The sequence below is a fragment of the Pinus tabuliformis genome, chromosome X (genome assembly GCF_031772625.1).
Source record: "Pinus tabuliformis cultivar Carrire ecotype Pingquan chromosome X, CPIR1, whole genome shotgun sequence".
NCBI lineage: Eukaryota > Viridiplantae > Streptophyta > Pinopsida > Pinales > Pinaceae > Pinus > Pinus tabuliformis.
Window position 1 is genome coordinate 1,346,539,683 of NC_142308.1, and position 10,046 is coordinate 1,346,549,728.

Below are 10,046 nucleotides of genomic sequence, written 5' to 3' on the forward strand. Positions count from 1 at the left end.
TTGTGTATATGGTAAGCAGAATTGGGTGAGTTTCCTCTCTGGTGGAAAACCAGACAGAGAAAAAGATAAAGGTTTTGAGGACAGATAACGGTGGAGAATTTTGCAATAAGGAATTTGAAGAATTCTGTAAGAAGTGTGGTATAGCACAGCAAAATACTACTCCATATACACCTCAGCAAAACGGAGTTGCAAAAAGAATGAACAAAACATTGATGGAAAGGGCAAGAAGCATGCTAAGTGGTGCCAGGTTAGGATAGGAATTCTGAGCAGAGGCGATGGAGACAACATGTTACTTGGTCAACAGATCACCTTCATCAATGTTGGAGGATAAAAATCCACAAGAGGTATGGACTGGTAAGAAACCCTCTCTTTCACATTTGAGGGTATTTGGATGTGATGCATATGTACATGTTCCAAAGGAGAAACAAACCAAGTTGGATAGTAAACCTGAAAAGTGCATATTTATTGGGTATAAGGATGGTTTAAAGGGTTATAAGCTTTGGAACCCAGTAACAAGGAAGGTTGTGTATAGCCGAGATGTGGTGTTCAGAGAGGTGAAAGATGTTATTAAACATGAAGTCCAACCAAAAGAACCTGAGAAGATAGAGTTTGAGCTAAAGGAGGAAGAACCAAACTCTACAGTAGAGGAGGAATCAGAAGATAAAGAGCCACAAACTCCGGGTGTGAGAATATCAGTTTGAGAAAGAAGGCAGCCAGAAAGGTATAGTCCATCTACTTTCTATTCAAATTTTGCTTTATCTATTACTGATGATGATCTTAGAACTGTGAAGGAAGCAGTAGATTCAGAGGATGGAAAACTCTGGAAAGAGGCCATGGTTTATGAAATGGCATCTTTGCACAAAAATGAGTCTTGGGATTTGGTGGAGTTGCCGGATGGAAGGAAACCCATTGGCAACAAATGGGTGTTCAAGAAGAATACAAATGCAAAAGGAAAGTTGGAGAAACACAAAGCTCAGTTGGTAGCAAAAGGTTATTCCCAGGTGTCAGGAATTGATTTTGGTGATATTTTTTCTCTTTTTGCCAAGTTAACTTCTATTAGATTACTTTTATTTGTTGTTGTTGCTTTTGATTTTGAGGTAGAATAGATGGATGTAAAGACAAAATTTCTTCACGGGGATCTGGAAGAGGAAATCTACATGAAGCAACCTAAAGGCTTTGCGGTGAAGGGTAAGAAAGAACTGGTATGCAAGTTAAAGAAGTCTCTGTATGGGTTAAAATAGTCACTGAGGATGTGGTATCAGAAATTTGATACATTTATACGGGGACTTGGCTTCACCAGAAGCAAAGCAGATCACTGTGTGTATTTTAAATTAATTGGTGACCATGTTATTTATTTGGTCTTGTATGTGGATGATATGTTGCTGGTTGGAAATGACAAAGAAATTATCCAAGATTTGAAGACCCAATTGTCCTCCAAATTCAACATGAAAGATATTGGTGCTGCAAACTATATTTTGGGCACAGAAATTAAAAGAGATTGGGCAAAGAGGAAGCTTTGGTTAAACCAGAGGAAGTATGTCGAGACAATATTATAGAGATTTAATATGCAAGACAATAAACCGGTGAAGGTTCCTATTCTTGTAGGTGTAAAATTATCTGCTGAACAATGTCCCAAGAAACAAGAAGAGGAAGAGGACATGTCCCGTGTTCCATATGCAAGTGCAGTTGGTAGCCTGATGTATGCAATGGTCTGTACTAGACCAGACATTGCACATGCAGTGGGAGTATTGAGCAGGTTTATGTCAAAACCAGGAAAGGAGCATTGGACAATAGTGAAGCGGGTTTTTCAGGTATTTGCGTGACACTAGTGATTATGGTTTGTGCTACCAAGGAAGACTAGGATTGGACAGAGTATTGGATATTCATGGCTTTGTTGATGCAGACTAGGCTGGAGATATGGATCAGAGAAGATCTATGAGTGGGTATGTGTTTAACATATTTGGAGGTGTAGTCAGTTGGATGAGTAAGAAACAATCTGTAGTGGCACTATTAACTACAAAGGCAGAAAACATGGCAGCCACTCATGCAAGCAAGGAAGTAGTTTGGTTGCAGAGATTGTGTTCAAGTATGGGGTTAGTACAGGGAGCTATAAGGATAGACTATGACAACCAAAGTGCAATTTTCTTGGAAAATAACCCTGCATATCATTCAAAGACAAAGCACATTGATGTTCAGTATCACTTTGTGAGGGATATGATAGAAGACAAAAAGGTGTTGCGGGTAAAGGTGGACACTTTGAAGAATACTGCAGATGCATTGACAAAATTTGTGAGCTTTGAGAAGTTCTCTTGGTGTAGAGAAACAATGGGCATTGCATGGCTAGATAAATGACTAAGCTCTCTTGTGGCTCCCTATGGAAAGAAAACAACAAGTGGGAGAATGTTGGGTTGTGTAATATTCCTTCCACGACTAGCCCACGTAGTTAACTGGGGGATTAGAGAGGGGGCAGAGCCCCCCCTTCGTTACATCGATTGCGTAGTGGGGGGGGTCACAGGGGGTTTGAGGGTTGCAGGTAACCCCACTCTATGGGGTTTGGGGCAGTGCCTTGGAAAATTTTGGTTTTGGAACCTATGTTAGGTTGGGCGGACCCACCTATGGTTTTTTGCATGATTTTCAAACATGTTTTTGGACGCGATGGTTTTCGGTCCATGGTTTTGGACACGATGGTTTTCGATCCATGGTATTGGATGCTTCAGCATGGTAACATTGAGAGGAACATAATGAAAAATCAAGCTAGTAGTCCCGGTTTCGGGATCCAGGGGAAAATCTTTGTGTATATGTGTTTTATGTGTTATGCTCTCGCATTGTTTATTTTCTGTGTTTCAGAATTCGTATGCAGGTAATTTCTGTACGGGTTAAAACCTATAGGAAGGTCACAATCCTCGGTCCAATGGTAAGAAATGTGGGAAGGGCTAAGCAGAAGGAGCTCGTCATATCAAAGGTCGACAATCAAAAGCTTATAATACTGCACCATTGCAAAGATTGTGATATGGAATTTCTCTGATAAGCACGTTACAAAGAGTTAAAGGCGTAGGGGTCAATAGCTTCAAGGTTGAATGTGGGAATAACGAAGTTGGTCTCAGGAGTAATGGTGATTATCAAATATCTCTAGGTCAAGGCATAAAGGACCACGATCCACATGAAAGATTGTTGGGTCTGCCTTGAAGTGATACAAGCCATCTTTGTGCTCTGACACATGTCTTCAGCGAGATAAATGGAGGTGTCGGGACCCAGGAAGAAGTGTGTAGGTCACCTGAGAATTAATTTCTTAGCATGGAGCTCCACACAGTCAGGCAATGAAGGACTACCAGGTCGATCTCTATTTCTTCTCTGTGACAAGCAACTGACAATTGATCGCTCCTAGCTCTAGAGAGTGGGGAATTCAAGCAGTTAAGGTGAAAATGATAGGTGAACTGACCGAGAAACTAAAGAGGAACATCATGGAAAAGACATGTCTTGATCAGAGGCCATCATAGGAATGGTAGGGAGATATTTTCCTCAACCATCATTCAATTTTCTTTATGTCTATTATTATGTAATTTTTGCATTTTTAAGAGCATAATCAAATCCTTTGTAATGATTTGGGTAGCGAACCTTCACACACTGAGACAGCTAGTCGATTAGACAGCTGGAGCTCGGCTGAGATATTTTGTAATTGTTGTTCAAATCTCCGCCTCTCCTTATAAATAGAGGGAAAAAACACTTAAAAAAAGGTTCCAAAATTTTGCACCTAAGAGGACTAAATTATGTGGGTTCCACTTTGGTTCAATTTGCTTTTTCATGAGGTCCTTGGGCTGATACAATTGCTAAATTTAATGGACTAGTGATTTGGACTCCATCCTCAAGGATTAATGAAGCTATTTTGTTAATTCAATTCAGAGCAATGCGCAATATGTTTCCCCTTTGTTTATAACTTCATGTATGTCTTTCCTCCTCTAAAACAGTGTAATGAAGTTGTTGGTATCACTCTCCTTATGGTTGTATGTTTGCTGCTAAGTAGTAAAAAGTACCTGTGTTAACTACATATTTACTTGTGTTATTTAATAGCCTACAGTACCTGTATGTGCACAGATTTACTTATTGTTGTTTGGTGACAAATGTATTCATGAGGCATAGAGTTTGAGACCTTAATTCATGCTCCACTCTTTTTGCATTTTCATCTCCTCACTCTTCCATATTTCTACTAGATATTGTTGCTTAGGATTTTGTGTTCTGTCCAACTCTTTGTATCAATTCCCATCCTTTCCTTCCTCTTGTTCATCTATGCTACAAAAATAATGTTAAGTTTCCTATTGCTGTGTGTCATCCACCAGAAATAAGACATTTCTCTTTGAGATTAGCCATATCTACCAGTGTGTGTTCGCTTGAGTTTACCTTGGTGAAGAGCTATTGAACCAAGCCCTGAATTATCCCTTTTCTAATTACGTGACATATGGAGTGCAACCAAAATCCCTTAGACAATCTTCAAAATAACTCCTCCCGGATGCCCTAGGCACTAGTCTCCTATCAACCCAGAGGTTATCTCTACGAGGCTTCTATATCTTTTCAAGAAATTGTGTGACAGGAGACATAAAAATCTACAACACCTTTCATTAACTAGCAACAAAGAAATCAATTACTATCATTTTTACAAAAGTGACCCTTATACCTCCAATTCGGATGATGGCTTGAAAATGGAGACCTTGGATGGAGAAAGAGACTACACACTTGGATTACTGGTGTGAAAAGATGAAAATTCGACCATAAACTTGTCAAATTTTGACACTGGCACCTTTGGCACTCTAAAGGAATCTTTACAACATGTTGCAGATTCCCTCGCTCATGGTTCCACTCCTCTGACCTCTCCTAGTTCCGTCGTCCGCCCTTTACCAGTTTCTTGGGTAGGACACCAAATACACGTCTCTCTACCCATTAACCAACTTCTAGATGCTAGAGTGGATCCTAAAGAGATACCACTTCCTCATGAATTTATTTTCAATCGCGATCTTTTGGCTCAACTTTATCCCAGTTTTGCTAAGGGATTGACCCCATTTTTAACCCTGAATTGGTCGGAATATTCAGACTTTTTGACTTTTCGTGGAGGATTAAATCCAGTAATGGGGGGTCTGTGGTTGACCGATACTGCGCATCATCATTTGGCTATTGCAGTTCTTTTCCTGATAGCCGGTCATATATATAAGACCAATTGGCGCATTGGCCATAATCTCAAGGACCTTTTAGAAGCTCATAAAGGTCCATTTACGGGGGAGGGCCATAAAGGTCTTTACGAGATCTTAACTACCTCGTGGCATGCTCAGCTAGCTATTAACCTAGCTATGTTAGGATCTTTAACTATTGTTGTAGCTCACCACATGTATTCGATGCCTCCCTACCCATACCTAGCTATTTATTATGGTACCCAACTCTCTCTGTTCACACAGCATATGTGGATTTGTGGGTTTATCATAGTTGGCGCTGCTGCACATGCAACAATTTTTATGGTAAGAGACTATGACCTAACTACTCAATACAACAATTTATTAGATCGCGTTCTTAGACATCGTGATGCAATTGTGTCACACCTCAACTGGGTATGTATATTCTTAGGTTTCCATAGTTTTGGTCTATATATTCATAATGATACTATGAGCGCTCTAGGACGTCCTCAAGATATGTTCTCAGATACTACTATACAATTACAACCTATCTTTGCGCAATGGATACAAAACACTCATGCTTCAGCACCTGGTTCAACAGCTCCTAGTGCAACAGCGAGTACCAGCTTAACTTGGGGAGGTGGTGATTTGGTGATAGTAGGTTCCAAAGTGGCTTTGTTACCAATTCCATTAGGAACCGCGGATTTTTTGGTACATCACATTCATGCATTTACTATCCATGTGACTGTTTTAATCCTACTTAAAGGTGTTCTATTTGCCCGTAGCTCCCGTTTAATACCTGATAAAGCGAATCTGGGTTTTTGCTTTCCTTGTGATGGACCTGGTAGAGGAGGAACATGTCAAGTATCTACCTGGGATCATGTCTTCCTTGGTTTATTCTGGATGTACAATGCAATTTCGGTAGTAATATTCCATTTCAGCTGGAAAATGCAGTCCGATGTTTGGGGTAATATAAGTGATCAGGGAGTGGTAACTCATATTACGGGAGGAAACTTTGCACAAAGTTCCATTACGATTAACGGGTGGCTCCGTGACTTTCTATGGGCACAAGCCTCTCAAGTGATCCAATCTTATGGTTCTTCATTATCTGCATATGGTCTTTTATTTTTAGGTGCTCATTTTGTTTGGGCCTTCAGTTTAATGTTCTTATTCAGCGGTCGTGGGTATTGGCAAGAACTCATTGAATCTATTGTTTGGGCCCATAACAAATTGAAGGTTGCTCCTGCTATCCAGCCCAGAGTCTTGAGCATTGTATAGGGACGTGCTGTAGGAGTAGCTCATTACCTTCTGGGTGGAATCGTCACAACATGGGCATTCTTCCTGGCAAGAATTATTGCAATAGGATAAAGGCTAGGAGGATTTGAAAAGTATATGGCATCAAGATTTCCAAAGTTCAGCCAAGGCTTGGCCCAGGTCCCAACTACTCGTCGTATTTGGTTCAGTATTGCGACCGCACATGACTTTGAGAGTCATGATGATATTACTGAAGAACGCCTTTATCATAAAATTTTTGCTTCCCACTTTGGTCAGTTGGCAATAATCTTTCTGTGGACCTCTGGTAATTTGTTTCATGTGGCTTGGCAAGGCAATTTTGAAGCATGGGTACGCGATCCCTTACATGTAAGACCCATTGCTCATGCAATTTGGGATCCTCATTTTGGTCAACTAGATATAGAAGCCTTTACCTGAGGAGGTGCTCTCGATCTGGTCAATATTGCTTATTCCGGTGTTTATCAGTGGTGGTATACCATTGGCTTACGCACTAACGAAGATCTTTATGCTGGAGCTCTTTTCTTGCTATTTCTTTCTGTCATCTTTTTAATAGCGGGTAGGTTACATCTACAACCTAAATGGAGACCAAGTGTTTCATGGTTCAAAAATGTCAAATCCCGTCTCAATCATCATTTGTCAGGACTCTTTGGAGTCAGTTCTCTAGCTTGGATAGGACATTTAGTTCATGTCGCTATTCCTGAATCAAGGGGAGTGCACGTCAGATGGGATAATTTTTTGGATGTATTACCGCATCCCGAAGGTTTAGAACCGCTTTTCACAGGTCAGTGGAATCTCTATGCTCAAAATCATGATTCTAGTAGTCACTTATTCGGTACCTCCCAAGGGGCGGGAACTGCTATTCTAACTTTTCTCAGAGGTTTCCATCCACAAACTCAAAGTTTATGGCTGACTAATATGGCTCATCATCAGTTAGCTATTGCACTTGTTTTTTCAATTGCTGGTCATATGTATAGAACCAACTTTGGGATTGGTCATAGTATGGAAGATATTTTGGAGGCACATGTTCCTCCAGGAGGCCTATTAGGATGCGGACATAAGGGTCTTTATAACACAATCAATAATTCTCTTCATTTTCAATTGGGTCTTGCTTTAGCTTCTTTGGGGGTTATAACTTCCTTGGTAGCTCAACACATGTATTCTTTACCCGCTTATGCATTCATAGCACAAGACTTCACCACCCAAGCTACATTATATACTCATCATCAATACATTGCCGGGTTCATTATGACAGGAGCCTTTGCTCATGGAGCTATATTCCTCATTAGGGATTATAATCCGGAACAGAATAAGGATAATGTATTGGCGAGAATGTTGGAGCAGAAAGAAGCTATAATATCTCATCTTAGTTGGGTTAGTTTATTACTAGGTTTCCATACCTTGGGACTTTATGTCCATAATGATGTTATGCTTGCTTTCGGTACTCCAGAAAAACAAATCTTGATCGAGCCCATATTTGCTTGGTGGATACAATATTCTCATGGTAAGACGTTATATGTTTTCGATATACTCCTATCTTCAATAAGTGGTCCATCATTCGATGCAGGTAAGAGCATATGGTTACCTAGTTGGTTAAATGCTATTAATGATAATAATAATTCATTGTTCTCAACAATTGGTCCTGGAGACTTTTTGGTTCATCATGCTATTGCTCTAGGTTTGCATACAACTACATTGATCCTAGTTAAAGGTGCTTTGGATGCGTGTGGTTCCAGGTTAATGCCAGATAAAAAAGATTTTGGTTATAGTTTTCCTTGTGATGGTCCGGGATGGGGTGGTACTTGCGATATCTCGGCCTGGGATGCTTTTTATTTAGCATTTTTCTGGATGTTGAATACTATTGGATGGGTTACTTTCTATTGGCATTGGAAGCATATAACATTATGGCAGGGTAATGTAGCACAATTTAATGAGTCTTCCACTTATTTAATGGGATGGTCAAGAGATTATCTATGGTTAAATTCTTCACAACTTATTAATGGATACAATCCTTTTGGTATGAACAGTTTATCTTTTTGGGCGTGGATGTTCTTATTCGGGCATCTTGTTTGGGCTACTGGATTTATGTTCCTTATTTCCTGGCGTGGATATTGGCAGGAACTGATTGAAACTCTTGCATGGACCCATGAACGCACGCCTTTAGCTAATTTAGTTCGATGGAGAGACAAGCCAGTAGCCCTTTCCATTGTTCAAGCATGATTAGTTGGATTAGCTCACTTTTCCGTAGGTTATATATTCACTTATGCAGCTTTTTTAATTGCCTCTACATCAGTTAAATTTGGTTAATTCTTCTTCATCAATTTCTCTGTGGGGTATTGTCATTGATACAATGACAATACCCCACAGAGAAAAAGTAATCAACATAATATTACTCCATCTAAAATATGATCTATATTTTGATTCCTAGTAGGTAATAGTACCGACTGAACTATTATGGCGAGAAAGAGTCTCATTCAGAGAGAGAAGAAGAGACAAGCACTGGAACAGAAATATCATTTAATTCATCAATCTTTGGAGGAAAAAAGCAAAGTGTCATCATTGGATGACAAATGGGAAATTCATAGAAAATTGCAATCTTCACCACGTAATAGTGCACCTACACGTCTCCATCGACGTTGTTCTTCTACTGGAAGACCTAGAGCCAACTATCGAGACTTTGGATTGTTCGGACACATACTCCGTGAGATGGCCCACGCATGTTTATTGCCCGGGATAAAAAAATCGAGTTGGTAGGAAAAGAAAAAAAGTAATTGAGGTTTCTTGTGATAATGGGATATAGTACCCTTATCCCTATATAGGGACAGGGGTACTATATCCCATTATTGTTTTGTGTACCCATTTTGATTATGATATAAATCAATGGTGCGGAGTAGAGTAGTCTGGTAGCTCATAAGGCTCATAACCTTGAGGTCACGGGTTCAAATCCTGTCTCCGCCAGACCAGAACATACGAAGTATTTTGGTCCAGAAAGGATTTCTCTCTCACTTATCAATTTATAATTGAATAATAAGTGAGGAAAAGAAACGATCAATACATGAACTATTCTTTTTCATATTCCATGTGAAGGGCGGGTAGCGGGGATCGAACCCGCATCTTCTCCTTGGCAAAGAGAAATTTTACCATTCAACCATACCCGCGTTTCAATTATATGAATATCTATATATTCATATAATTGAAATGGAAAATACATATATGTTCAATCCCATTCGTAAGTAGATACCATTTTTGAATGGTCCAATTATTAATTCAATTACGGATATGGAAAACCCCTCCTCCTTGGGCCTGAAGTAAAAGGCCCTTCAGAAAAGCTATAAAGCCATCCGGGAGGAGGGGGAGGGAGTGTGAACCTAAAACATCTAGAACATATCTAAGATATGAAAGAATTAAGGATACCTACAAAAAGGACTGATCTGATCCATAATGATACACCCGAAAATACAACATTTTTGCTACTTGACCAACCATCGGGAGAGGCAAGTGCAACAGGTACACCAATCACTAGTAAAAATGAAATAGCAATTAATGCAAACACAGCCGATTGGAAAGCAATAGTCATGTTTGTGATCTTACAAGCTCCCA

The 10,046-nt window shown here is 39.8% G+C and overlaps 1 non-coding gene across 1 annotated transcript; it reads right to left on the bottom strand.

Annotated features, from left to right (window-relative positions):
* Positions 1-9,533: 9,533 nt before the first annotated feature.
* On the bottom strand, positions 9,534-9,604 carry TRNAG-GCC (transfer RNA glycine (anticodon GCC)). The gene has a single exon. It is a non-coding gene; the product is annotated as a tRNA-Gly (tRNA).
* Between the last annotated feature and the right edge of the window lie 442 nt (positions 9,605-10,046).